Source organism: Rhinolophus sinicus, chromosome 8 (assembly GCF_057876585.1).
Source record: "Rhinolophus sinicus isolate RSI-liver-muscle chromosome 8, RSI-T2T, whole genome shotgun sequence".
NCBI lineage: Eukaryota > Metazoa > Chordata > Mammalia > Chiroptera > Rhinolophidae > Rhinolophus > Rhinolophus sinicus.
Window position 1 is genome coordinate 42,534,881 of NC_142508.1, and position 23,565 is coordinate 42,558,445.

Genomic DNA, 23,565 nt, shown 5'->3' on the forward strand with positions numbered 1-23,565 from the left:
TGGTTGGGAAAAGGAAGAGGGACAGAGAAGGGAGGGGGCTTACTGTGCATCCCCCGAGTGCCTAGCCACTGTCTTGCTGACACGGGGTTCCTTAGCCCCACTTTTTGCAATTGCACGTTAACTGTTGTGACACTTGTTCATTGTAGAAAAGATAGAAAATGCCAATATTCAAAAAGATGAGAAAAAAAAGCCACCATAATAATCCAGTTAAATGAAAAGAAAATTAGCTTCTTAATGTCTGTCTTTCTGGATAGCTTTTTCCCAAACGGGAATATGCCTACAAGTTTACCCAAAGAATGTTTTAAAATTCAGATGCCTGGGGCCAAACTCAGAATTCTGACTTCTGCTTTAAATTTTTTTCTTTGGGGAAAAACGTGTGTGTGTGTGTGTGTGTGTGTGTGAGAGAGAGAGAGAGAGACAGAGACAGAGACAGAGACAGAGACAGAGACAGAGACAGAGACAGAGACAGAGACATAAAAATGGGATCATGTGCTACATCCCGGTTTATAACTTGCGTTTTTTTTCCTTCCTAGCAATGGATTATTACCATCGCATCCTTATCAATGAATTTATTTCGAGCATATTTTCTAAACCTCCGCTGTCCTTTATGTGGCTGCTATGCCATCATTTATTGTACCAGACCGCAGTTGTAGGGCAGCTAGGTTGTTTTGTGGTGTTCCCCCTTATAATTATCCCCAGTTCACAGGTGAGAACACTGAGGCTCAGAGAAGTCCTTCACATGTGTGAAAAGCTAAGGCATGATCCAGGGGGACCTGGGGTGGCCTGGGTGCTGCGGATGGTTCCCAGCCTCACTCAGGGTGGGGCTGAGGGGCCCTGAGTGGAGGGAGGGGTTTGGGGAGATGTCCTCAGACAGAAGACATGCGATCTGTCAGAGGGGAGGCGGGTGCCTGAGGAGACCACCCTGTTCCAGGCCCCTAGGCCCAGGCATGCTGCAGGCCCGAGCACTGCCCCATGAGGCCCCCCAGCCCTCTCACTGCCTCCTTCCCTGAGCCCACTCGCCGCCTGCTCCCTCCTTCCCAGCTTATCAATAGGTTAAGTGGTCAGGTCAGCGATATTGACCATCTGATTAGGACCTTGTCAGATCAATCCCTGGCTCATCTCGTGGGCCTCCTCCCCTGCGAACAACACCCCCCACCCCCACCTGCGCGTCTGCGTCAGGGAGCAGGTGGCCCAGGAAGCCTCTGCCCTCCCCACCACAGAACCAGGAGCCCTTTGGCAAGTTCAAAAAAGGTGAGAGCCAGCCTTGGCATCACCATCTCCTGTCCTGGTCCTGCCAGGTCAGGAGACCAGAGTGCCATCTCTGGTTCTGCCCCTGCCTTGCTCACCTGCCCCTGGCCCCCCAGCTCTGTGGGGACCCCTTGGGGCCCTCCATCCAGGTGCCAGTTTCCTGTTTCCCTCCTTGCATCCCGCTCTCTTGCTTGTGATCATTAGGTCTTATTTGTTCTGCATCCCAGTCCCTCAGAGTCTGCTCAGACGGAGCTGCCCCTCTTGGCTGTGTGACCTTGGGCAAGTGACTTCACCTCTCTGAGCCTCCATTTCCTCGTCTGTGTCTTGGGAATGATGCTCACCAAACAGTTGTGAGGATCCTGCGAGATCACACCCACAGAGCGACTGACCACCCCTAGAGCTCAGGAAACGTCGTTGGTCGCTCTCACTAAGGGCCACTCTGCTGAGCATCTCTGAACAAATGTGTGTGGGGCCAGTTGCTCGGTCCATCTGTCCCACAGTGCAGGTGTATGTGGGCAGTCTGTGTCTGTGGGCCCAAGGAGCACTGATCCTCAGGCCTGTCCCAGGGCCACACCCTGTGCTGGGTGATGCCGACGACCCCCAGAGAAGCCAGACCCCAGCCTACCCTCCAGGAGCCCGCAGTCTGGCAGGCGGGTGGCAGACAGACCCCAGGACACACAAACCGTTGTAGTGAGGAGAGCTGAGGGGCCAGGATCAAATACTGAGCTTTCTTTCCTTCTGCAGCGAGTATATCTGGTGGATCTTCTCCTTGCCTGTGGTGCAGCTGCAAGGCACATGGACCTTGGAGTCAGAGAAATCAGGGTTCAAGTCCCGGCTCCTCCTCTTCTTGAGTTGCGTCACGGTGGGCCAGCTGCTTCCCCTTTCTGTCCCTCAGAGTCCCCATCTGTGAAATGGGGAGAAGGCATCTTCTAAGCACTTGCCACCCCACCTCCTGCATCTGCAGGCACTGCTGGAAAGACGCCTCCAGCTCCCACAGGGCGGTCTCTCCCGTGGGAGAAGTTACCTACTTGGGAAAGGGGTCTGTCAGAGGGTATATGGGGGCCACCGGGCCGGGAGATGGGACGACGAGGAGAACTGGAGGCAGATGGGTGTGGGGGGTGCTGCCCGTGGACATCGCAGCAGCAGGGAGTAGAGGGCAGAGGCTAGTGGGGGGCCCTGCTGGAGGTGAGCCCCAGCATGGGTGCTGCCTGGGGGAAGACCGCAGCCCGAAGGCCTGTTTGACTCCTGGCCCCTCCGAGGACCCGGGGATTCCCCGCCACCCCGCCATCACTTACACCAATATTGACGGTTAATGCCGTGTTGCCACCGTGTTCAACACCCGGCGCGGCTAATTGTTTTGACTGGGAATCGGCAAGGCGATTAAACGCCATCGATTTTGCCCTGCGCGCTGCATCGATTTTTAAATTTCCTATTGATCCCGGCCCTAAATCTCCTTAACCAAGACCTCACCGTGGAGATGACAGCCGCTGATTAGCTCTGGGGCGGGGGTGGGGGGGAGCAGCCCCTGAGGGGGGAGAACCCCAGCTCCTCCCTCCCCCCAGGAACCAGGGGTCCTGGTCCCCTTCTGCCCCTGAAGACGGAGGCCCAGGTAGAGAGAGAACACTTGGGGGTGGAATTGGGTGAACCCCTTATTCCTATTACCCCCCTTTATCCTTTCCCATTTGGGCTTCTCTCTGGTCTCTCTGCCTGTGGTTCCCTCCACTCCTGTCTGTCCATCTGTGTCTTCCCATCTCTTCTCTTTCCTGTCTGTCTGTCCATCCGTTTGTTCATCTGTCTCCGCTGTCTCAGTCTGTCTTTTACTCTTTCTCTTTTCTCTTCCTGAACCCCAGTCCTACCTCCACGAATTCCTTGTGTCGTTGACTGGTCCTGGGCCTCATCTGTGCCTCCAGATTTGCTGTGAGATAGAAAAGTGCTCTGCCAAACGTCAAGGTCCCTGGTGGTCCTGCTCGCCCCCTCGGACTTCCCATCCCAAGAGTACACCCACAGGGCCACACAGATGTCAGCTTTCTGGCTGTGTGACCTGACCCACAGGGCTCACCCTCTCTGAGCCACAGCTTCCGATGTTGCTCACTGTCTGGTGGCAAGGTTTCCCTGCAATCCTGTCTCCTCTGGGCAGTGTGGCCCTCACCTACAGTCCTCTTCCCTTCTCTGAATACTCACAGCAAACAGGGGCAAGGGTGGTCTTTGTGTGGGTTCAGGCAGCTTTCCCAAGAAGACTACATTCCCAGGAGGCAGGAAACTGGGTTTCAGGAGGAGATACACAGGCCGCAGCTCTCTTAACCAGCTCTGCGCCTCACTGAGGTACGCAGCATCCCGGGGAAGTCACGTCGCCTCGCCTGTCATGTCTGCAGAGTGGGGACGATGCCAGCCGTCCCTCTGCCTTCCTGCGGGGCTGTGGAGAGGCTCAGCAGACACTTTGTGGGGTTTGTGGGGACGGCTCTCCACATGTCCTGTCTGCCCTTCTGTCTTCTCCGTCTGCTACGCGGTGTGCAGTGGGACCTTTGCAAAGACAAACTGGGTCGTGTCCCTGCCCTCAGCTGATTTGACCAGGCCCTGATGGGTCAGCCCCTGCTGTCTCTGCAGCCTCCTCCTTCCCACTTCTCTCTCTGAGCCTGGGGCAGGCAAAGGCCCGACGGTTTCTTTCCTCCCATTCTCCCCTCTGCCTGACTGAAGTTGATTTGTCTGCCAGGCTTGGCTCCGGGCTTGTGTCCTCCCTACGTCTTCCCTGACCTCCCCTGGGATTTCCACAGCACCCTCTGCCTACCCCCACATGTTGGCATCGGCTCTATTTGGTCTCCCCAGCTTGCCTACGAGCCCCCAGCGGACAGGGCAGAGACCTTGTCTAATCCATCTCTGAACCCTCCACACTTGGTCCAGAGCCCAGCTCAGGGAAGACTGAGTATTTGCTGATTAACCCAATGAATAAATGAAGGAACAGATACACAGGACAGAAACATCAGCGTGACTTTTATTTGCATCTCCCCATCGCACACTGGCACCTAATGATGAGTAACCCTTAGATTTCTTTCTCATTTGATCCTCCTGGAATTCCTTTGTGATACATAGTTTGTTAATTAATTCCTTTATCCATTTATGCATCCACTCAATCACCCACCAGGTGCTTATTGAGCATCCTGCCTTTGCTGGCCCCTCTGCCAAAGGCTGAAACTGGAAGACACAGTCCCTGCCCTTTAAGGAGCTTCCAGTCTGATGGGAAAACAGATGTTCCACAAGGGCAGGCCGCAGGACGCCCATTTATGACATGGGAACCCTGAGGCCCAGAGCCCAGCAATGACTACTGAAGGCAGCAAGCGGCTGGCAGGACCTGACTCCACGTTCACCAACTTGTGGCCCCTGATGTGTGACAGGAGCAGAGTCCCTCCACTCGAGGAGTGCCTCGTCCTGCATGGGGCGGGGACACTTCACAAATTCCCCAGGATGCTGATGACCTTCTGCTCTCTCTCCAGGTTCTCGACTGGACCGGGTTGGTGGCCTGAATGTATTAGCTTCGCTGTGTCTGCTCAAGAGGTAAGGGCCATGGGCCCAGAGCTTTGCTAGTTGCTGTGCGCTGGGTCCCGTTTCCTCTCGGAAGCCTCTGCTTTCCCATCCTCTCCCCTGTCCCCCCTGGGGGGGTGCTGTCCTGCCTTCCTGCCTCTTGCCTTCCATGAGGTTCGTCTGATTGATTTGTGTTTTCATCCTCTGTGTGTCCTGTGGGTTTCTGGCCAAACCAGTGGTTCTGGGCGTTGGTGACCATGGGGGTTTCTGCTGAGTGTTGGGGCTCAGTAAGAGAGAGAGGGGGTAACCTGGTGGCTGACACCACACTGGGGCTCAGTCTCTTTTCTTTCCCTTCCTAACTGCAAGTAACTGGGGACCGTCAGAGCCTCCAGCCCTCATCTGTAAAAGGTAGTGGGTAGTAATAACAGAAGCCACCGGAAGTGCTGCCCTGAGGTTGGAAGCCCAGTGAGGTCATTCCAGTTTCAGCTCTGGACTCGTGCCAGCTGTGTGATCCGCACTTTCCCCTTCTGTCAAAGTAGGGTAGTAACAGTACCCACCACCCAGGATGTGAGGATGAGAGAAGGAAGTTACTCCATGAAAGCGTGTAGCCTCGGGAAACAGGAGCTCGATATACAGCTGGAAGTTCCCCTGAACAAGCAAGGGTTCGCGAGGCCCTTCACTGGAGCCCACTGAGACCCCCAAACAGGGGCAGGGGTTCTCCAGCCGCTCGGCCCCTCAGGAAGCAGGGGCTCTGGGCATCTGCTCTGGTGTTTGCTCCACTCAGTTTGGTGAGGCCCCAGCAGTGAGCATCTGGGTGGGGGCAGGGCCTGTGGCGTGGGACACCCATGCTGTCATCCCAATTCCAACCAGAGCAGATTAACCTGCAGCCTCAGGACCCTGGGGAGGCCGCTGGTTGCCCTCATAGGCCTCCTACCCCGGGTCCTGGCTGCGCCAGGTGTCACAGACTCACTCAAAGAAGAGATGAAACTAGTCCTGGGTTTGCAACCTGGCGTGGTAGGGGCCATGGTGGACTGGAAAAGGCGTAGGGAGGGGCTGCTTTTCAGCGTCACTGACTGTCCCCATGCAGAGATGCAGGGACACAAGGTCCCCCATTTGCCTTTTTCAAAAGAAGCCAGAAATCCAGACTTTTATGTGAAATCTCCCAATTTTGAAGTGTTGGCAACTAATGCAGTTTCAAAAATCCCCATGTGGTCCAAACCACACGTTTCAGGCAGCCTTTGGCTCGTAGATTTCGAGTTTCACAACTCTGAGTATAGACTTTCTCCCAGGAAAACACACCCTTATATACCCAACTGTGCTCCAGCCTCAGGAGGTTCACAGCCTCCCTGAGACACATCCATGGGCCCCTTGTAACTGGTAAGAATGTCAGGGTCTGGGGACAGGATGCATGCTTTCTCCAGGGAACGGAATTGTAGCTTTCCCAGAAACGCTCGTCTCTGATGCTCTTGACGTTGAAAAGAGGATCCAGGAGCTTCCAGGTTGTAGAATTCGTTTGGGGGCTAGAGGCTGGTTTTGAGGAATGCCTGAAGGTTGGGCTAAAGGAACAGAGGCAATGAAAAGGAGCCATGCTTCAGAGTTGGTGGAGGTTGCAGTCAGGGCTATGATTTTAGTCCTTTGTGTTCACACCGATGTTTGTTCAGTATCCAAGTTTTCATAGACACACAGGACAGAGTTGGGAACGTGAGCCAGAGCTGTTACAGCCTAATGAGGAAACTGACAGCTGTTAGGGGCCATGTATGTGCCAGGGTCTGTTCTGGGCATTTTGCATTTAACCCTCACTGCAGCCCTGTAAAGTGGATGTTAGTCACCTGTTACAAAAGAAGGAAACTGAGGCACAGAGAGGGGTGGCTGAGCAAGTAAGTGGTGCAGGCAGAGTTTGAACTGGGGTCTGCCTGAACTTCAAGCTCTCGTTCTTCCCGCTCACCAAAACCCACCCCAGGTTTTGGAATGTCCTCAGGGAGGCCAATCACTGTGCTGTCGGCGGAAATTTGATTCGGCAGAACACCTGAAGTTTTACTTGGCTCCAACTTTGGTAAATTTATCAACGAAGGGTTGGGTAATACTGGGGTAACTTGTCGCTTTTTTGATAGAAACTAGAGACAAATCTACAACAGAGAGCTGTTTGGCTGAGGGAATCTGTAAACTGGCCTTGAAGGCTATGGCCAAAATATCTGAGTGGTTCAAGTTCATCCTCACAGGCAGACATGCTTGAAGGAGGCCACACTCTTCTAGGTCTCTCATTTTGTTATAACTACAACAAACATCGCCCCACCCCCACTGTCTACATAGCTTCTTTTGGAAGGTGAGTGATTCCCCAAACGTGAATGGAACAGGCCTTCTCAGAGTCCTGATTGGAGCTGGAGCCTGGAACCCCAGGGTGAATGAGATCCCCCCAACCCTGGAGGTGCTGGGTCGGCCTCTGGTCCACCTGCCCCCCTTCACTCCCTCTGGCTCTTCCTCCCACGCTGGCCAGGCCCTTCTCCCCCTCTTGGTTGGGTTCCCTCTTCTGCCTCCCTCAGATCTCTATTTAAGGCTCCCTGAGTCCCCCCATCTGGCTGGATTGCCCCCCATTCTTCCTTCCTGAGCACTGTTACCATATCTGATCATATGTGTAGTGTCTCCCCATAAACTTCAGGGCAGGGTACTTCTCTATTTGTCTAACACACGCACACCCAGCCCCTGGCACAGTGTAAATGCGCAGTAGGGATTTATTGAATGAATAAGTGAGCACACAGACACACAAACCCGTATCCACCCATTTATTCCTTCAGCCAACATTTCCTGGGGTTTCCTGTGTGCCTCAGTCTGGTGATGCCGAGGAGAAGTGACCTGTGTGGGAGGTGGGGAGACGGGCAGAAATGCTACTACCTCGAACCGTCAGCTCTGCCAGGTGCTGGGTCCGGAGAGTGGGGTTTCATAGACCCACCTGGGGGGCTTCCGCAGTCTTTGGGAGGAGAAAGTGGTAAGGGGGCTCCTGAAGGGTTAGGAGAAGCCACGGAATAAGTTCACATGAAGAGGTCACATTGGGCACCGTGGAGTGGCCAGCTGCTGCCCACGGGGCATCCGAGGCCCCCAGTGCTGGGCAGGAATGGGCTGTACCCCCACCTCGTCTCACCCTCTCTTCTGTCCTGTTGTCCTTCCACAAAAAGACTTGGTAGCCTTTGCTATGGACCAGGCCCTGGGTCACAGGTGACTCAGACGTAGTACCAGGGTGTGCCCAGGTGCCCGCAAACCCCAAGGGATCTGGGGTGCTTCAGAAGCAGGAGCTTAGCTGTGGGTGACAGGCTTCCATTGCTGGGTCTGGTGAGGTGATTTGGAGAGAACCCAGGGCTACACAAGGAGAAGGGACATTGAGCTACAAGGTGGGCACGTCCTCCCTCGGTGGAGAGGGTGGGTGTGTCGTGGGGTGCCCCAGAATTGGCCTGCGAGGCAGCGCAAGTGTTCTGCAGACAAAAACCAAGAAGCCAGTAGGTGGGGTCAGGGACTTGCCGAGAACCCCAGGCTGTGAGCCACCCTTAGGTTTTGCCTCAGTCTGGGCTTTGGCAACACGATTAGGGCGTGTGCTCTTACAGATGTGGCTGGGGGATGAGGCGGGCGCTGGAGCTGCAGTGTGGGGGTGGCTGTGGGGCGGGCCCCACAGGGATGGTCCATGAGGTGGAGCTGTGTGGAGCTTCAGGCAGGGCTGTGCTGCTACAGGCGTGGTGGCAAGGCTGCAGGCAGTGGCACTTCTCAGTGTGGAATCGGGATGTGAGGGGCTGTTGCCGGTGTGGGGTGTTGCGAGGTGGCAAGAGATCACTGGATCCTTTGGCTGCCTTTGCTGTCCCTGGGTGGGTGGAGACAGCTGTCACCCACCCAGGACCGGGGAGTGTCTGTCAGCCGTGGGGTGGGGAGTTACAGAGGTGGAGAAGGGAACAGAGGCTCATATCTCTTAGCAGCTTCGGAGACCGATGGGTCCCTGGGATCCCTGACAGTCCCACGGTAAATGAAGGCCGAAGTGCCTGCCCACTCTCCTGGCAAGCATGGAGCCTCAGGGGCTGACAGTTACTTGGTCCACATAGAGGGCACTGATGGGCAGAGGGCAGGCCAGGAGTCCAAGCCCACTGGCCCTGGGTACAATGCCCTCACCCCACCCCCGGCATCATCAGGCTGCCAGGCTCCCACTGCCCCGCTGGCCTCTGCTGGCCTCTGCCTCTGGTTTCCTTCCTCTCCTTTGCCTTGCCCGGGGCTTCATGCCGCCCTCTTCTCTTTCCCTTTGCTTGGTCTTCGTCTGTGCCTTGGCCTCTCCCGTCCACCCTCCGTGCCTCCTTTTGCTCTGAGTCAGGGTCTGTTTCCAGTCTTGCGTGGAAGGTGTATATGGGTCCATATCCAGCTTTCTGCCTCCAGAGAGCGCTGAACGGATTTGTGGGCTTGGTGGGGGTGGAAGGGGGTGAGGAAGAGAGAAGGGAAAAGGGTGCTGGAGGAGAAAGCAAGAAAGGAAATGCCTACCCTAGGGTGGCTTCTGAGGCCGTGCACAGCCATCTGCCCTGCTGGGGGTGGGGGTGGCATGTGTGGACAGGAAGGCCAGAGAGGTCATCTGAGAAAGGGGAGTCCGGAAGTACACCAGGCAGGGTAGAGTGGGAGTGAGAGACTCAGGGAGATGCAGAGAGCACCCCACGACAGAGAATGCCTGGAGAGAAAAAACAACTGAGCTGAGCAGACAAAAGAGACAGAGTTAGCAAAAAGCCCCGCGGGGAGAGCACAGGAGGAGACTCAGAGACACTCAGAAAGAAGCAGAGAGCCGTGTGAGTGTGTCCATGGGAGCCAGCTGTTGAGAGATGGAAGCCCCCAGGTTTGGGGTGGTAGGGGCAACCAGAAAGAGCTGGACAGAGGAAGGTGGGCCTGACTGAGGCAGGAAGGATGTGTCCCACCCTGGTGTCCAGGGGCCGCACCCTTCACCAGGCTGCTGTGCTGGGCAGTATAAGGAATGTGGCCGAGGCCCTAGTGTGTGGCATGTATGTGAATGGAGAGGGTGCAGGGAGTGTGGTAGGAGGGTGCACTGCTCCCAGCTGCCCAGTGTGCTCTGTCCCTCCCTGCTGCTGCCCAGCACCTCCCCTGTCTGTCTATTTGGTCCCCTCCCTGCCTGGGAAGGGCTTGGGCACCCCTGACTTGGTTGTGGGGTAGGGGGGAGAAAGCTGTGTGTCTGTGTGCACTGGTGTGTGTGTGCATGAGAGAGAGAGAGAGAGAGAGAGAGAGAACTCTGGACTTAGTACCCCTTCAGTCCCTCTCTAGGTTTGCTGTCTTAGACTCTCCTGCTTGTCAACTTCCCTCCACCTACAGCTGCATGTCTCTCAGGCCCTTCTCACCAGCGTCTCTCACTTTCCCTGTCTCTCTCTGTCTCTTGATCTTACCTCATTCTCACTCATTCTTTCTGTTCCTCTCTGTGTATTGCTCCTGTTTTCTCCCCATCCATGCCCCTCTCTCTCCCTCCCTCCCTCCCTCCCTCCCTTCTTCTCTTTCTACTCCCACCCCTCCTGTTTTCTACTTCTCCCAGGCTCTGGCTCCCATTCTCTTTATCTGCGCCTTCTCTGCGTGGCTCCATCACTGGGTTTTCAGCTCTGTCGCGTTCCCGCTCTCCCTTGTATCTCTTTCTATCTCTCTGGTCTCTGCTTCTGTGTCTCTTAATCTGGTCCTCCCGTTTGCCTTCCTCTGCGTTTTCTCTCCGCCTTGCCTCCTGGGTCTGTGCCTGTCTCTTCTGGTCTCTTTCATCTTCTGTCTCTCTCGTCCGTCTCTCACACTCTCTGTAGGTCTCTTCCCCATCCCTTGTCTCTCCAGGTCTCTGGCTGTCCATCCCTGCCTCTGTGTGTGTCTCTCTCGCTCCCCCTCCCTTCCCCCTTTTTTCTGTTTCTAACACCCACACTCACATCCTACCTCAGGAGTAATTGCTTTTGTCTGGGTTGGACTGGACTTGTGGTGGGGGGAGGGCGGGGGGAGCGGGTGGCGCTGGGGGGGTTGGGAGGGACGGAGGTCGCTTAGTGGAGTTGAGGTGGCCTCTGCCAAAGCAGGGGGTGCTGAGGAGCAGAGGTCCAGGCGTCCAAGGGGGAAGGCGGAGGGCCCTGGGCCTGTCCTGGTAGGGGTCTGGGTCTCTGGCAGGGAATGGAAAGGCAGGCAGGCCCTTAAATGCGGATTTGGAGGCGATATAGCCAAAAAACGGGCTAGCCAGCATCGCAGTGGCAGCCTGTGCTGCCTTGAACCCTTCCCCACTCAGAGACCGCCCCCCAAAACCATCATGTGCACTGAGTCACCATTGTACACATGGGGACACACCCAGAGCTTCCAACCCACTCGTCAAGACCCACTCACCCACCGGCACACGGGGAGAAGGGGAGTCACGTAGACACACAGAAAGCACTCGTGGTCCCTGACACTCATAGAGAAAGGGCCTCTGATTGTGCAGACACCACCACACCTACAGCTGCCCACTGACACGGGCACAGAATCCACACACACGGACACATGGGGACTCGCCCCAGTCCCGACACTTACAGAAATATCCACGCTCAGACATACTGGTGCAGGCTCGCACACGCCAACACACAGATTTCCTGAAACGCAGGAACACGCAGCCACCACATTACCTGGGGACGGGGTCACTGCTCCCAGGGGTATGTCCACACTTCCCTGGGGTACACACAGATCTTCATTCAGATGTTTGGGGACAACCAGAGTGGGGGACCCACTCATGGAAGTACACACCGAGCCCCCAAGTGCCCTGGGACACACCCACAGGCTGGTGGTCACAGAGACATGACTCAGTGTCTGAGACACTCGGGGACACATAGTGCCAGAGTCCCACAGCAGGACTCAAAGGCACACAGACACCCAGGCACACAGGGGACACGCGCACACCCTCCACATATGGCAACTCACAGCACAGCCCTCCCCTGGAACTTCCTGTCTGAAGCCTCAGCACCCCCACATGTGCGGGCCAGGCTCTGGAGTGAGGCCAGGCAGCTCTGCCCACAAAGCGCCAAGGACGGGGCAGCCATGCGCTCTGTGGGTGGGCAGCAGGGGGGCTGCCCCGCTCTTCCTGGCATCCACTCACCCTAGCTTACCTGTCAGGCCTTCTCCTGCCCCATGGGCTCAGGACTGTCTCCCCAGCCCCCCAGGTGACCCCTGCCCTCCTCCCAGAGGTCCATCCTTCTCATGCCTTCAAAGGGCCCCATCTGCCTGAGCTGCTCCCAACTAGGGAGATCCCTGCTTTCTCCCGGGGGACTGTCCCTCAATTCCTACCAGTCTCCTTCCCTGCCAGTGGGACCCCCATCCCCGTCTATACCCTGCCCACTCCCATACTCACCCCCTTCCTGGCTGTCCAAGCTCTCAGCCTCCCTAAGCTCTCCTGCTGTAGGGGGTGGTGATAGGGGTGGGGGCTGGCCCCTCTGCGGCGTGGGTAAGGGGTACCTGGGGGTGGGGGGCCTGGGTGCGGCTCCGGGAAAGGGAAGCAAGGCAAGCGGGGAGAGAGAGGCAAAGGCAGGCAGGCAGCCAGCCGGCTTTATATCCCTGCCGTATTGATCCACCATGTCACAGCCCGGTCGATAGGCAGCAGAGAAAGAGGGAGAGGGGCGGGGAGGTTTGGGGGAGGGCAGCAGGACCCCTCTAGTCCTTGGCCGATCTGGGGGCCTCCTTGGCAGACTGTGGGGGCATGCACCAGCCCCCCCCCAGAAAGAGGCCTGCTGTATCTTGCCCCTCTTCCTCTTCGCTGTGGCCCTCTCCTTGAGAGCCACCTTCGTAGAGGAAATTTAAGCAGATTTGCCCATTTCTTTCTGTCTCTGGCAGTTCTTCATCTCTCCTGGGCATGGGTGAGGGGGCTCAAAGCTGTTCACTGCCTCAGCTCCCCTCTGCTCTCCGTAGTCCGGGACGGGCAGGTGTGAGGCCTTGAGGCAGTGCCGTGTTCGGTCTGGGACAGACAGGAGCACAAATGCTCCTTCCTTGCTGTGTGACCGTGGACAAGTGAGAAAACCTCTCTGAATGTCCTCTTCTCTAGCCACCACTAGCCAGATGCTCAGGAAGGCCCTGTCCACATCGGTTTCCTGCCCTTTCTGACTTGAAGTTCCACTTCAAGCGGTTCCAGGCCGGGGCTAGAGACAGCCCTCATTTAGAATTTCTTTCTCCTGGTCCCCCGACCCCAATGGTCTGAGACAGAAACCTCAGCCTCTCCTCTCCTGGGCCTCCTCTTCCCTTCCTGTAGAACCTGTCCCCAGCTAAGCCTCCCCAGATCTGGGCAGGGAAAGGAGGGATGTCTCCCTAGGTAAGAAGCGGGGAGGGAGCCGCTCCTGGATGGTGCTGAGACCCCTGGGGCTGGGCTTCTACCCTGGACCCCAACCCTGGCTCTGTCTCCCCTCGCTGAGCCTCAGTTTCCCTTCTATCCCAATGATCCTGCCCACTCTCAGAGGTTCCACGTGGCTCCGGGATCCACAGGGATTGGTGCAGATGGGAGGCAGGGCCATCAGAGTATGAAGCCAGGGCCAGAGGGGTGCCTGCTGCCCCCCCTCAGCCGGGACTGCCTGGGTCCCAGGTGTTCTCCCCCAGCCCCCAACTCCCCGGGGCTCCAGTTCTTTGTCTGTCCAGATCCTCCGCCCCTCCCAGCCCAGCCTCTGAGAGGTTGAGGAATCACCTTAGCCTTGACCTCAGGGGGAGGGCACAGGAGGGACAGGCGGGCCCCACCCCCACCTCCTGCCCATGGCCATCCCCTCAGCCCCTCTCCTCCCACTTCCCTGAGTACCCGGCGCACCCCCACCCCAGTGTTGTCAGGGCTGCTGTTCCCTTTGTTTGGAAGGGGGAGGGGAAGAGCCAAGCGGAGGGGACTTGGCTTGACCCCCGACCTCTCCCCTTCCCTCCTCCCATCTGGGTCCCCAGGGGCACAGAGCCCCCTTGACGGACAGTTCTGACCATCAGCCAAATGGCTCTGGGAGTGAGCAGGGGGCCAGGTAAGGGGGAGGGGAGGAAGGCCTGGCCCGGACCCTGAGCCCATCAGAGGGGGGCGTGTTTCATGGGTGTTTCTTGAGCATCAAGGGGAGATAGGTACCCACGTGGGCAGGCCCTGGGGGAAGCCTGACTGCACTGGGGGATGTGGAGGCAAAGTGGGGCTCAGCTCAGAGCCAGCAGCTCTGGAAGCCCTGTGGGTAGGGGCCTGGCCTGGGCTGACACCCCCACCCTGCCCCCACCCAGCCTGCGGCATTGGGAGTGCAACGAGTTTAAAAAAAAAAAATTAAAAGAAAAAAAATAACAGGAGCAGGAGAAGCTGGGGGAAAAAATATATAAGAAAAAATATAATAAGAACTAAGCGGTGGCTGCAGGAGAGAGAAAGGGCAGGAGGCAGGGAGGGGGGCGCAGGGGGGAGGGCGGCTGGGCCCTGGTCGCTGCGGAGGCCCGGCCGCCGGCCTCTGCGCTGAGCCCTCCGCGTCCCCCCTGCCGGCCCCCTCCAGCCCCGATCGATCCAGTTTCTTGGCAATAAAGCATTTTTATTGTCAGCTGCCCTGAATGCCAAATGTGAGCCTGGTCCTGCTCCCCCCCAACCCTCTTCCTCACCACCCCTCCCCCAGCCCTCCTCCACCCCCTCCCTGCCACCCCCACAGAATCAGCTTCGTCTATCACCAAGACCCCCTCCTCTTCCTCTTCACCCATGTCGGCTGCAGTCCCTTGCAGCCGCAGCAATCCACCTAGCCCCCTCCTCAGCCAGGCCGCTGGGTACCCTCGCTGGCCCCAACCTGCAGGGGAGCTGAAAGGTGGGTTCTGGAGGAGTGGACTGTGGGGCACAGAGATGGACAGGAGGACGGCCGGCTTGGGCAGGCAGGGAGAAGATGGCCACAGGTTGAGGGAGGCATGGGCCGAAGTCCCGAGAGCAGAAGCCACCTGCAGTAGCAGCTGGCTGGGGACAAGGACAGGTTGGGGAAGGCAGGCCACCTCCTCTGGCCTGCCCCGTTATTGGCTACAGCCTCCAGGGCCTGCCCTACCCCTTCCACCCCGGACTTGGCTCCTGTCTCTGGGAGGCAGCGAGGGCGCCATAGGCTGGGGTCGGACCCCTTTCCCACTTACCCACTCAATTCAGCCCAGCCTAAAACGGACCATTCAGGGTGGGGGACAACGCCACACACCCCACAGGACAACTGTTGTGAGGGCCAGAGGTGAGGGTATTGGGAAGCAATTTCCAGAGACTCTGATGGCCCTGCCCGGCTTAACTTCCTCCCCCTCTTTCTCTTCTCTGTCCTTCTCTTTGTCTCTGCTTTTCTCCCTCATGCGCTGCTGTCTCTTTTTTGGCATCTCACTGTCTCTGTCTCTGTGTGACTAGACTCTCCTTTATTGCTGCCTCCTCCTTCAGTGACTTGAGAACCCTACACCGTTCTCTGCTCTCCCTGATGGTCTCGCTATTCTCTCCCTACACCCCTCTTTCTCGGCCCTGCTACATGCTTTCCCCTCTGACTCTCTCCCCTGCCTGCTCCCCACCTCCCTGTCTCATTCCAAGTCTCTCTTGGTGTATCCTCCTCCTGCAGCTGTGAAAATAAACAGAGGCCCAGGTCCTGGGACCGTCAGCAAGAAGTGCAGAAAAAAGGTCTCAAGCCCCTCTTCTCCCTCCTCTTGGAGGCACCAGTGTCGGGAGGAGTTAGAACTCGTTACACCTGCATAGATAAAGCTGGAGGACCGGGGGTTGGGCCCCATCTGTCTGCCGCCAGTAGGATGTGTGGCTTTGCTCAAGTCATTTGCCTGTGCTGAACCCCAGTTTTCATCTGAAAAAACAAGCTGCTTAGATGGCTTTTATGGCCCCTCCTGTGTAAAACCTGTGCCTTGATGGGCCAGAGTTCTCTCAGGCTCTGGGAAAGGGAGTACAGGGGGCAGGATCCTCTTGCTGGGGAGTACGGTCACCCCTCCATCCAGGTGCCCCTACAGTGACATCTCTAGGCTGCAGGCCTGCCCTCTCACCTTCCCCTGGCAGCTTGGGGAGGTAATGCCAGAAAAAGCGTAGGATGCCAAGACTTCCTCTCAGGCTCAGCAGGGGAGTGACCCGACCAGGGTCATGCTTTAGGAAGTCGGGGAGGGCATAGATTCAGGGCACTAGGTCCCACCTCCATTGTCAGTTCTGGAGGGCAGGGGTGTGTCACTTGTCCCGAGCTCAGTGTCTGAAACAGGGATGGGGCTTAAGAGATACCTGTGGAGCAAGTGAGGGAGCAAAAAACAGCCCGTATAACGGTTAGGCCAGTGGAGAAAGAGGGACAGAGAGATGGCCAGAGATGAAGCAGGGCTGGGGGCAGGCAAAGGAGGGGAAGGGTTCAGACATCTCTGGCTTGAATTGATGGAAGTTGAGGGGCACTCAGGAGGAGGAGGAGGATTCAGGGATGACCCCAGATCTCCTTCCCAGTTTGCCACCCTTCACTTAGGACTCACTGACTGCCCCCACCAATCAACAAATCCCGACATCGGTGCAACACTCACATTCCGTCCCCACAGGCCTCACAGCCAGCGGTTTGTGAAGCAGAGTAAGGAGCTCTGGGTTACAGCCCTCTGGCCCGTGGGAAGGGGCAGCTGGTGTTACAAAGGTGGTGTATATACACCTACCCACCCGTGTGTCGTGTGCTTGCTTGTGCCTAAGACAGTTCTTACCTTTCACCATTATGGATTTTTATGTAACTACCTTCAGATGATAGTTTTCCAGTCAGTAAAGGGCCTTCCTTACAGAAAGAAAGACCCTCTGGGCCGTGTGGTGGGGCAGGGCCTGAGGGAGAGCGCCCGCCTGAGTGGGGCTAGCTGGGCCCTGGGATGGAGATGGAGTTGCTGGGTGATGAATGTGTACGGGATTCTGGCTGAGGCCCAGCAAACCTGGAAGGAGGTGGGAGAGCGGGTAGGAGATGAGGGGGCCCCTCGCCAGCTTCCCACTTCCCGACTTGACAGCCAGGCACAGAGTCGGGAATCCCTTTCTGTCTGGCTCCAGATGCCTCTCCTTTGAGAGGTTCTCTCTGACTGACCCTTCACGGGCCTCTCATCCTGAAACCTGCCCCTCTGCTCCTGCTGTTCCCTTGCTGGAAGGGTAACGGCCCTAACAGCTGCTCGTGGACCGCGCGTACTGCCTGATAAGCCCTTGACCTGTTGGCTCTTGCGGAATCCACTGACCCCCCTAGCTGGCAGGCGGGATCCTGAGTCCCACTTCGTAGATGGGGAAACTGAGGCTTGAGGAAGGGAAGTAGCTTGCCCTAGGGCACTAGCCAGTGAGTGGCAGAGCCACGACTACCATTCAGGCCCAAGTGACTCCAGTCGGGCCCTTTTCATTGGTCCAACACATAAATGTTTGTCAAGGGCCCACTGCTAGGGGTCAAGTTCTGCTGGAGGTGCGTGGAAACGTGACTGCCTGGGAGAGAGGGGTTCAAATCCCAGCTCTGCCACGGACTTGCTGTGACACCATGGGCAGGTGGTTTCTCCTCTCTGGACCTCAGTTTCCTTCTCTGGGTCATAACCACCATCTTGCAGGAGTCAGTGAACGAGGAACTGTAAAATGTCCAGCAGATAAGGTCGCGTGACAAATGGCCATGCCCTTCTCTCTTGTCGTTTTTTCTCTGAATCTTGCCCGACCTCTAGGTTCCAGCTTTTTTGAGCTTTTACATTTGAAGAGCATTTTCCCCAAACCATCATCAATAGTCTTTGCTTGTTTGGATCCTCACCACTACCCTATAAGGGAGGAATTATTATCTTGATTTTGCAGAAGTGGAAACTGAGGCTCAGAAGACTCAAGTCCTCTGCCTCAGGTGCTTGTCCCCTCAAAGGATCCATTTGACTGACACATCCGCATGTCTGCTGAGCGCCTGCTATGTGCCATGTCATGCTATGTGCCAGGTACTATGTGGGGCACTGGAGAGAAAGCAGTGAACAAAACTGGTACGTCACCCTTCACGGAGCTGAAAAACTAGAGGGGAATGCAGATCTTTAAGTGTAAATATCAATTAAATACAAAATCAGAAATTGAGATAAATTTCTGAGATAAATTCCCCTAAAGGAGAGACGAGAATAGGAAGCCAACAGAGAGAGGCCAAGACATTTAAGCTGAACCTTGAAAGAGGAATAGGATTTAACCAGGGAAACAGCATTCCAGGCAGAGGGAAAGGTACACGCGAAAGGCCGGGGGTTGGCATGAGCTTAGCTTAAAGGCTGCTTTTTCTCGAGGAGGCTGGGGAAGCCTCTGGGAGGCAGAGACCTGGGCTGTGTCTGTTTCGTATTCTCTGTGCAAACCTCAAAGTGCCTGGTGTTTTTGGCGCTGAGAAGTTCATTGCCAGACAGAGGTCCTGCATGGAGGGGAGTGAGAAGCCTTCCTTTAGGAGACTCCCGGGGGAAGTGAGCTCTGAGTAAGGTGGTGCAGGAGCGAGTGGGTGCCCTCACAGATGGCCTTGCTGTGTGAGTTTGGAGAACATCCCCGAGCCCCAGAGACACTGGTCAGTGTGCATTCTGGCATTGCTGTGAATCAGGGCAGGTGACTAGTGAAAACTCTTAGCGAACGGATCATACTGGCAGGAGGCCCTACTGGGACAGGGATGGGAGATGCGTGGATGCCTCAGACAGCAAGCTCAGCCCACGCCCCGTGTCTCCTGCACAGCCAAAGGGAAGAGGTGGCAGGGCTCTGGGAGAGGCAGGCAGTGGACGGCAGCATGGACTGCACAGTCCAGCGGCCTGGATGCTAATCCCGGTTCCATCTGTGTGACCCCAGGCAAATGACTCAGCCTTGCTGAGCATCGGTTTCTTTATCTGTAAAATGAGCATGTTGACAATGGTTCTCGTATAGGGTGTTGAGAAGATTCAATGAGATAATGCGTGGAAAGTGTTTCTAACCAGTAGGTTCAGGGTTCCTCCTTTAATTGTCTAAAGCAGAACTCTTGATTCCCTGTCCCTGAGCTCCTCAAGGAGCTTGTTTCCATCTCAGTAAATGATTGTCACACCCAAAATCTCCCCATTTCCCTTGATCCCTCACTTTCCTGCAAGTATCCAGCGCTCAGAGTTTGCTTCCACGTCAGGGACGATGTCTCATACGATCTGGGCGGCCCATCAAGTTACACTCCTCGGAATAAATGTGGAGTATCTCCTGCAGGTAGGCAGGGCCCTCTGCAGGTGCTGCGCAGAGACCTCACAGTTCCGGAAGGGGCACAGAGAGGTTGAGTGACTTGCTTGAAGTCACACAGCCAAGACTCAGCAAGCTTGATAGAGGCTGAGAGAGGCCTAGACCACTTCTAATTTTTGAGCCTTCCAGTATGCTAAGAATGAGGGAACACCGAAATGAAATTAGATTTGTGCTCTTAGCAAGGACAATAAAAAAAAAAAGCCACATTAACTAATATTTACAGTCATTTCAGGATTTATTAAAACAAAATTCATAGCATGCTAGAAGTGATGTGGCCTGGCAGTGGCACCCAACTGTGGTAAAAAAATGCACATTTCATTTAACGAGGCCCTTCATGAATGTGATACCTGGGCCAGGTGACACGCTGCTGATGCCTCACTGAGCCCCGCAGCTGGGACGCAACCATCTATTATGTGACTCCAAAGTTGACACCTTTTCCACCATCCTCACTTGCTTTTGCCGAGGCCTAGGACCTCATGGAGAGCTGGACTCTGGAATTGACCTTCCTACTCTGACCTGCCTCCTGGTGCTGCTCTGAAAGGGGGTAGGATAATAACAGCACCTGCTTTAAGGGATCGGTGGGGAGAGGCCAAGAGACAATATGAGGAAATCGCATAGCACATGCCTGTACAGAGCAGGCTCTCGTTACCTGGGACAATAGTGGACAGTCAAGGGGCCGGGGGCACAGGTTTCAGAACTCAAGGGCATGGCCAAGGTCGGTGCACCCTGTGTCCCCGGATCTGGGCACTGGGTCTGGCACAGTAGGCCCTTCGTGAAGGTGTAGAGTTGAATTGTACTGAAGAGGCTTTTAGCCAGGCTGAGCAGGGGGTGGGAGCCTCAGGGAGAATAAGGGGAGCTTAGCCAAGGGCCTGGCCTTTGATTTCTTCTCCACCCCCATCCACCTCCTGCGAGGCCAGGCGGGCACTTCCAATAACTCCCCTTTGCATTGCATGGAGGTCACTGTCCCTTAGCTTTTTCTTTAGCAAATAGATGCTGAGTGCCTCTTATGTGGCAGGTACTGGACACAGCAGTGAACGAGTCAGACACGAGTCTGCGTGACTGTTGTCACGGTTCTAATCTGAATGCTGAGTGGGTCCACATGAACACATTATTAAAAATAAATAAAACAAATAAGGAAATTAATTATGGAAGCGGGTTCAGCCCAGCCCAATGATGGGGGTCTGCTTTGAACCAAGGCTTATGATAATTGTGATTCCGTGCACCTGAGGCCCTTTTAAAAAGGAGGATAAAACCAAACAGGACAGACAGGCTCCCTGTCCTCCCAGCATGAACATTCAAGTGGGAGAAGATAGACGATAAACATATCACACGCAGAAACTTGAATGTGAGACTGAGCGGAGCTGGAAGAAAATGCAACACGGTAAAGGATAAAGAGTGAGGCCGAGAGCAAAGGCTATGGGAGGTGGGGGGATCAAAAAGACTTCTCTGTGGAGAAGCCGTGTACGCAGAGTCCTAGAATAAGTGAGGGAACACACGACGGGGACATCTGGGGAACGATGGCACCAGGTGTGGGGAGGGAAAAGCAGCAGCACACGTCCTGAGGCACGTCGTGGGGGCTGGCACTTGGGTTGCAGGAACAGAAAGCCAGCCTGGTGGACCTGAGCGAGGATTGGGGAGCGAGGAGGTGATGTGTTAGAGGCAGGCAGAGGCCAGGTGGGCGGAGGGGCGGCCGGTTAGGATAAAGCGTCTTGAAGCTGCCGTATTTAGTCAGCTTTCCCTGAGCCTCCCCGGCCGCGGCCACTAGTACCCTGGACAGCGGCCTCCGCCCCTAGCACTTGCAGCCGTGGGGCGCACCCTATCGAACGTGGACCTCTAGTAAGGTCTGCGTCTTGGCAGTGGATTGGGAGTGGGTGGGGAGCAGATGATGCAACAACGAGTACGAATTGACCCCTGCCCACAGGAAGCCCAATCATGTGGATGAGTCATAAATGTATAGTTTAATCAATCTTTATCGAGCAAACATCTGTGCAATCACCACTTAGGTCAGGATAAAGGAGGCAGCCAGCACCCAGGAGCCCCCACCCGTGTGTACCTTCCCGCACAGACTCCTCCCTCCCTCCCTCCCTCCCTGCTGGAAGTAACCACTGTCCTCACTTTGAAGATAATCATTTCTTTGCTTTTCTTTGTGTTAGCCACCTGTGTATCATTTAATATGTTCTAACTTTTAGTCAAAAACAAATGCAATCTAATAAAAAGCAAAACCATAACAGAGAAGGTTAAAATCTCCCTCTGCTTTCCTAGTCCTTGTCCCCTCGCCAAAGGTGGCTGTCATTAGTTAATTAGTTGCCTTCCAGACCGTTTTCCCTGCATTTGTCGAGACCTGCGCACCCATAGAAAATGTATAGTGTTTTTCTACTCATATGTGTTTTACATAAATGATATTAAGTTGTATAAATCATTCTGCAACTTGCTTTTTCACTCAGCAGTGTCTTAGAGAACTTGTCATCATGTTCATATCTGTAGGTTTTTCTCATTTTCTTTCATGACTGTATACTGAATGTGAATATACTACAATTTACTTAGCCATTGTCCTATTGGTGGCATCTAGGTTGTTTCTGATTTTTCTCTATTTGAAACCTTGATGTAATGAACACTTCGTGAACTTTTACAATTTTTTCTGCATGGTGGCGAGTATTATATTTAAAATTAATGAAAGTCCCCTCAGCCCATGTTACTGCCCCATTTCACAGATGAGGTGCCTGAGGTTCAGAGGGGTGAAGTCAGTTGCCTGGGGTCACACAGCAAGTGAATGGAGAACCAGTTTCCAAACTCTCATATGTCTGACTCACAAACCAGTGCTTATATACACCTACACAGGTCATGACAGTCGGCAGGACAGAGGCCCTTATTCAACACACATTCCTGGAGTCCGTCAAATCCTGCCCTGCCCTGCCCTGCCCTCAAGCCCTGCCCTGTGGGGACAGACTGACTGAGAGGTCATTACAATGCAGTATGAGTAGTAAAGCCCAGGATGCTGCCTGGAGCTGTGGGAAGACTTAGGTCATTACTATTAATTGGGCCTCTGGCAGAGTCAGAAATGGCTTCCAGAGAGGGGAGATTTGAGAGAAGCTGTAGAAGTGGGTAGAATTTGGGCAGCAGACAAAGGAAGCATGAAGAATGGGCACGTGGGGGAACCCAAGTCATTGACCAGCGGGAGAAGGTGAGCATGGAGGGCAATGTGGCGAAAGAGGCTGGCAGGGGCCCATACCCACCTGAGCTTGGAGAGCCAGCCCTGGGCCTCATTCTGTGGGCCGTGGGAGGCTGGAGGGATTAATTCATTCAACAAATAGGGTTCAGTCACCTGCTATGTGCCAGGCAGTATTTCAGGGCTGGGGATACCACAGTGAATAAGATAAAAAACAGGACACCTGCTTTCAGAGTGCTTACATTTCAGAGGGAGAAACGGACAGTAAAACACATCAATAGTCATTGAGTTCCAGAGAGTGCTATGAAGAAAATAAAAACTGGGTGATAGAGTGGAGGGTGACTAAGGGGGGCCTCTCTGAGGAGGTGGCCTTCAAGCTGAGTCTGGAAGGATCAAAATGATGGGGAACAGCATTCTAGGGGAAAGGTCAGTTAGGTCAAAGGCCCCAAGGTGGGGACAAGCTTGGCTTCCTTTAGCGTGGCTGGCATGTGGTGCTCTTATGGGGAGAGGTGAGATGTTGCAGGGCCTGGAGGCCTTGGTGAGGGGATTGGGCTTGTGCTGGAGGCAGCAAGGAGTCACTGCATGGCGCTGGACCTAGGTCGAGGGCCAGTGCATTTCAGCCTTTGGACAGCTCCCTGCTCTGTGGGCGCAGCGGTGTCCCGGAGCCTGCAGTCAGTGTTGGGTGAAGGGCAAGTCCGGGCTGGAGCAGAGTGTGCAGTGTGGGGGCTGGTGGGGATGCCTGGGCTGAGGACAGAGTCTCGTCAGGGGAGAGCCCAGGGCCCTGGTGGGTATGTGGTGATGGGTGCCAAAGACCCTGTTCTCAAAGGACCTCAGTCTGAGTGAGAGACACATACAAGCCAAGCTGAGCGGGGAGCTTAGCACAGCCTGTGCCTAACAGGCTTTGGCGTCTGAGAGACTCTGGGTCCATCCCAGCCTAGTTATGTGACTGTGGGCCTCAGTTTTCTCATCTTTAAAATGGGGATAATAGAAGTCTCTAATAAAAGGTAAGGAGTCAGTGGAACCTGGAGTATACTTAGCCAGGCTCTCCTTAGACTAAGTCTACAATACATTCTCTCTCTTTCTATATTAGTCCTACAGCTAGTTGATCCCTCAATCCATTTTGCCTGTTTTTGATTCTTTCAAGTCACCGAATGTTAGAGCTGCAATAAGTCTTAGAATGCTCCTCCAGCCCCACCTCCCACTTATGGATGGGGAAACTGAGGCCCAGAGAACACAGGGAACTGGCCCTAGGTCACCAGATGGCCAGTTTCAGAATGGGCACCTGCTTGGTCTTCTGACGTTTATATTCTTTGAGCCATATCACAATGCTCTTAGTTTCTTCTTCCTTGACGTGAACCCCTGGAGATTCTCGTGGGTTTGGGAAACTGGTGGTGGTGGTGGGGATGCAATAAGGAGTGTTGGTGTCAGTGTGCATTTATTAAACACCTGCTGGCTTCCTGGTTCATAGACCTTGCGGCTTCCAAGA

At 55.2% G+C, this 23,565-nt stretch overlaps 1 protein-coding gene across 1 annotated transcript in view; it reads left to right on the plus strand.

Moving 5' to 3' along the window:
- POU2F2 (POU class 2 homeobox 2) overlaps window positions 1-23,565 on the plus strand; it is a 70,859-nt gene that overhangs the window by 11,384 nt on the left and 35,910 nt on the right. The window contains exon 2 of the mRNA XM_074314251.2: window positions 4,737-4,797. The gene's annotated coding sequence lies outside the window, so the exon portion shown is untranslated. The remainder of the gene's footprint in view (window positions 1-4,736; window positions 4,798-23,565) is intronic.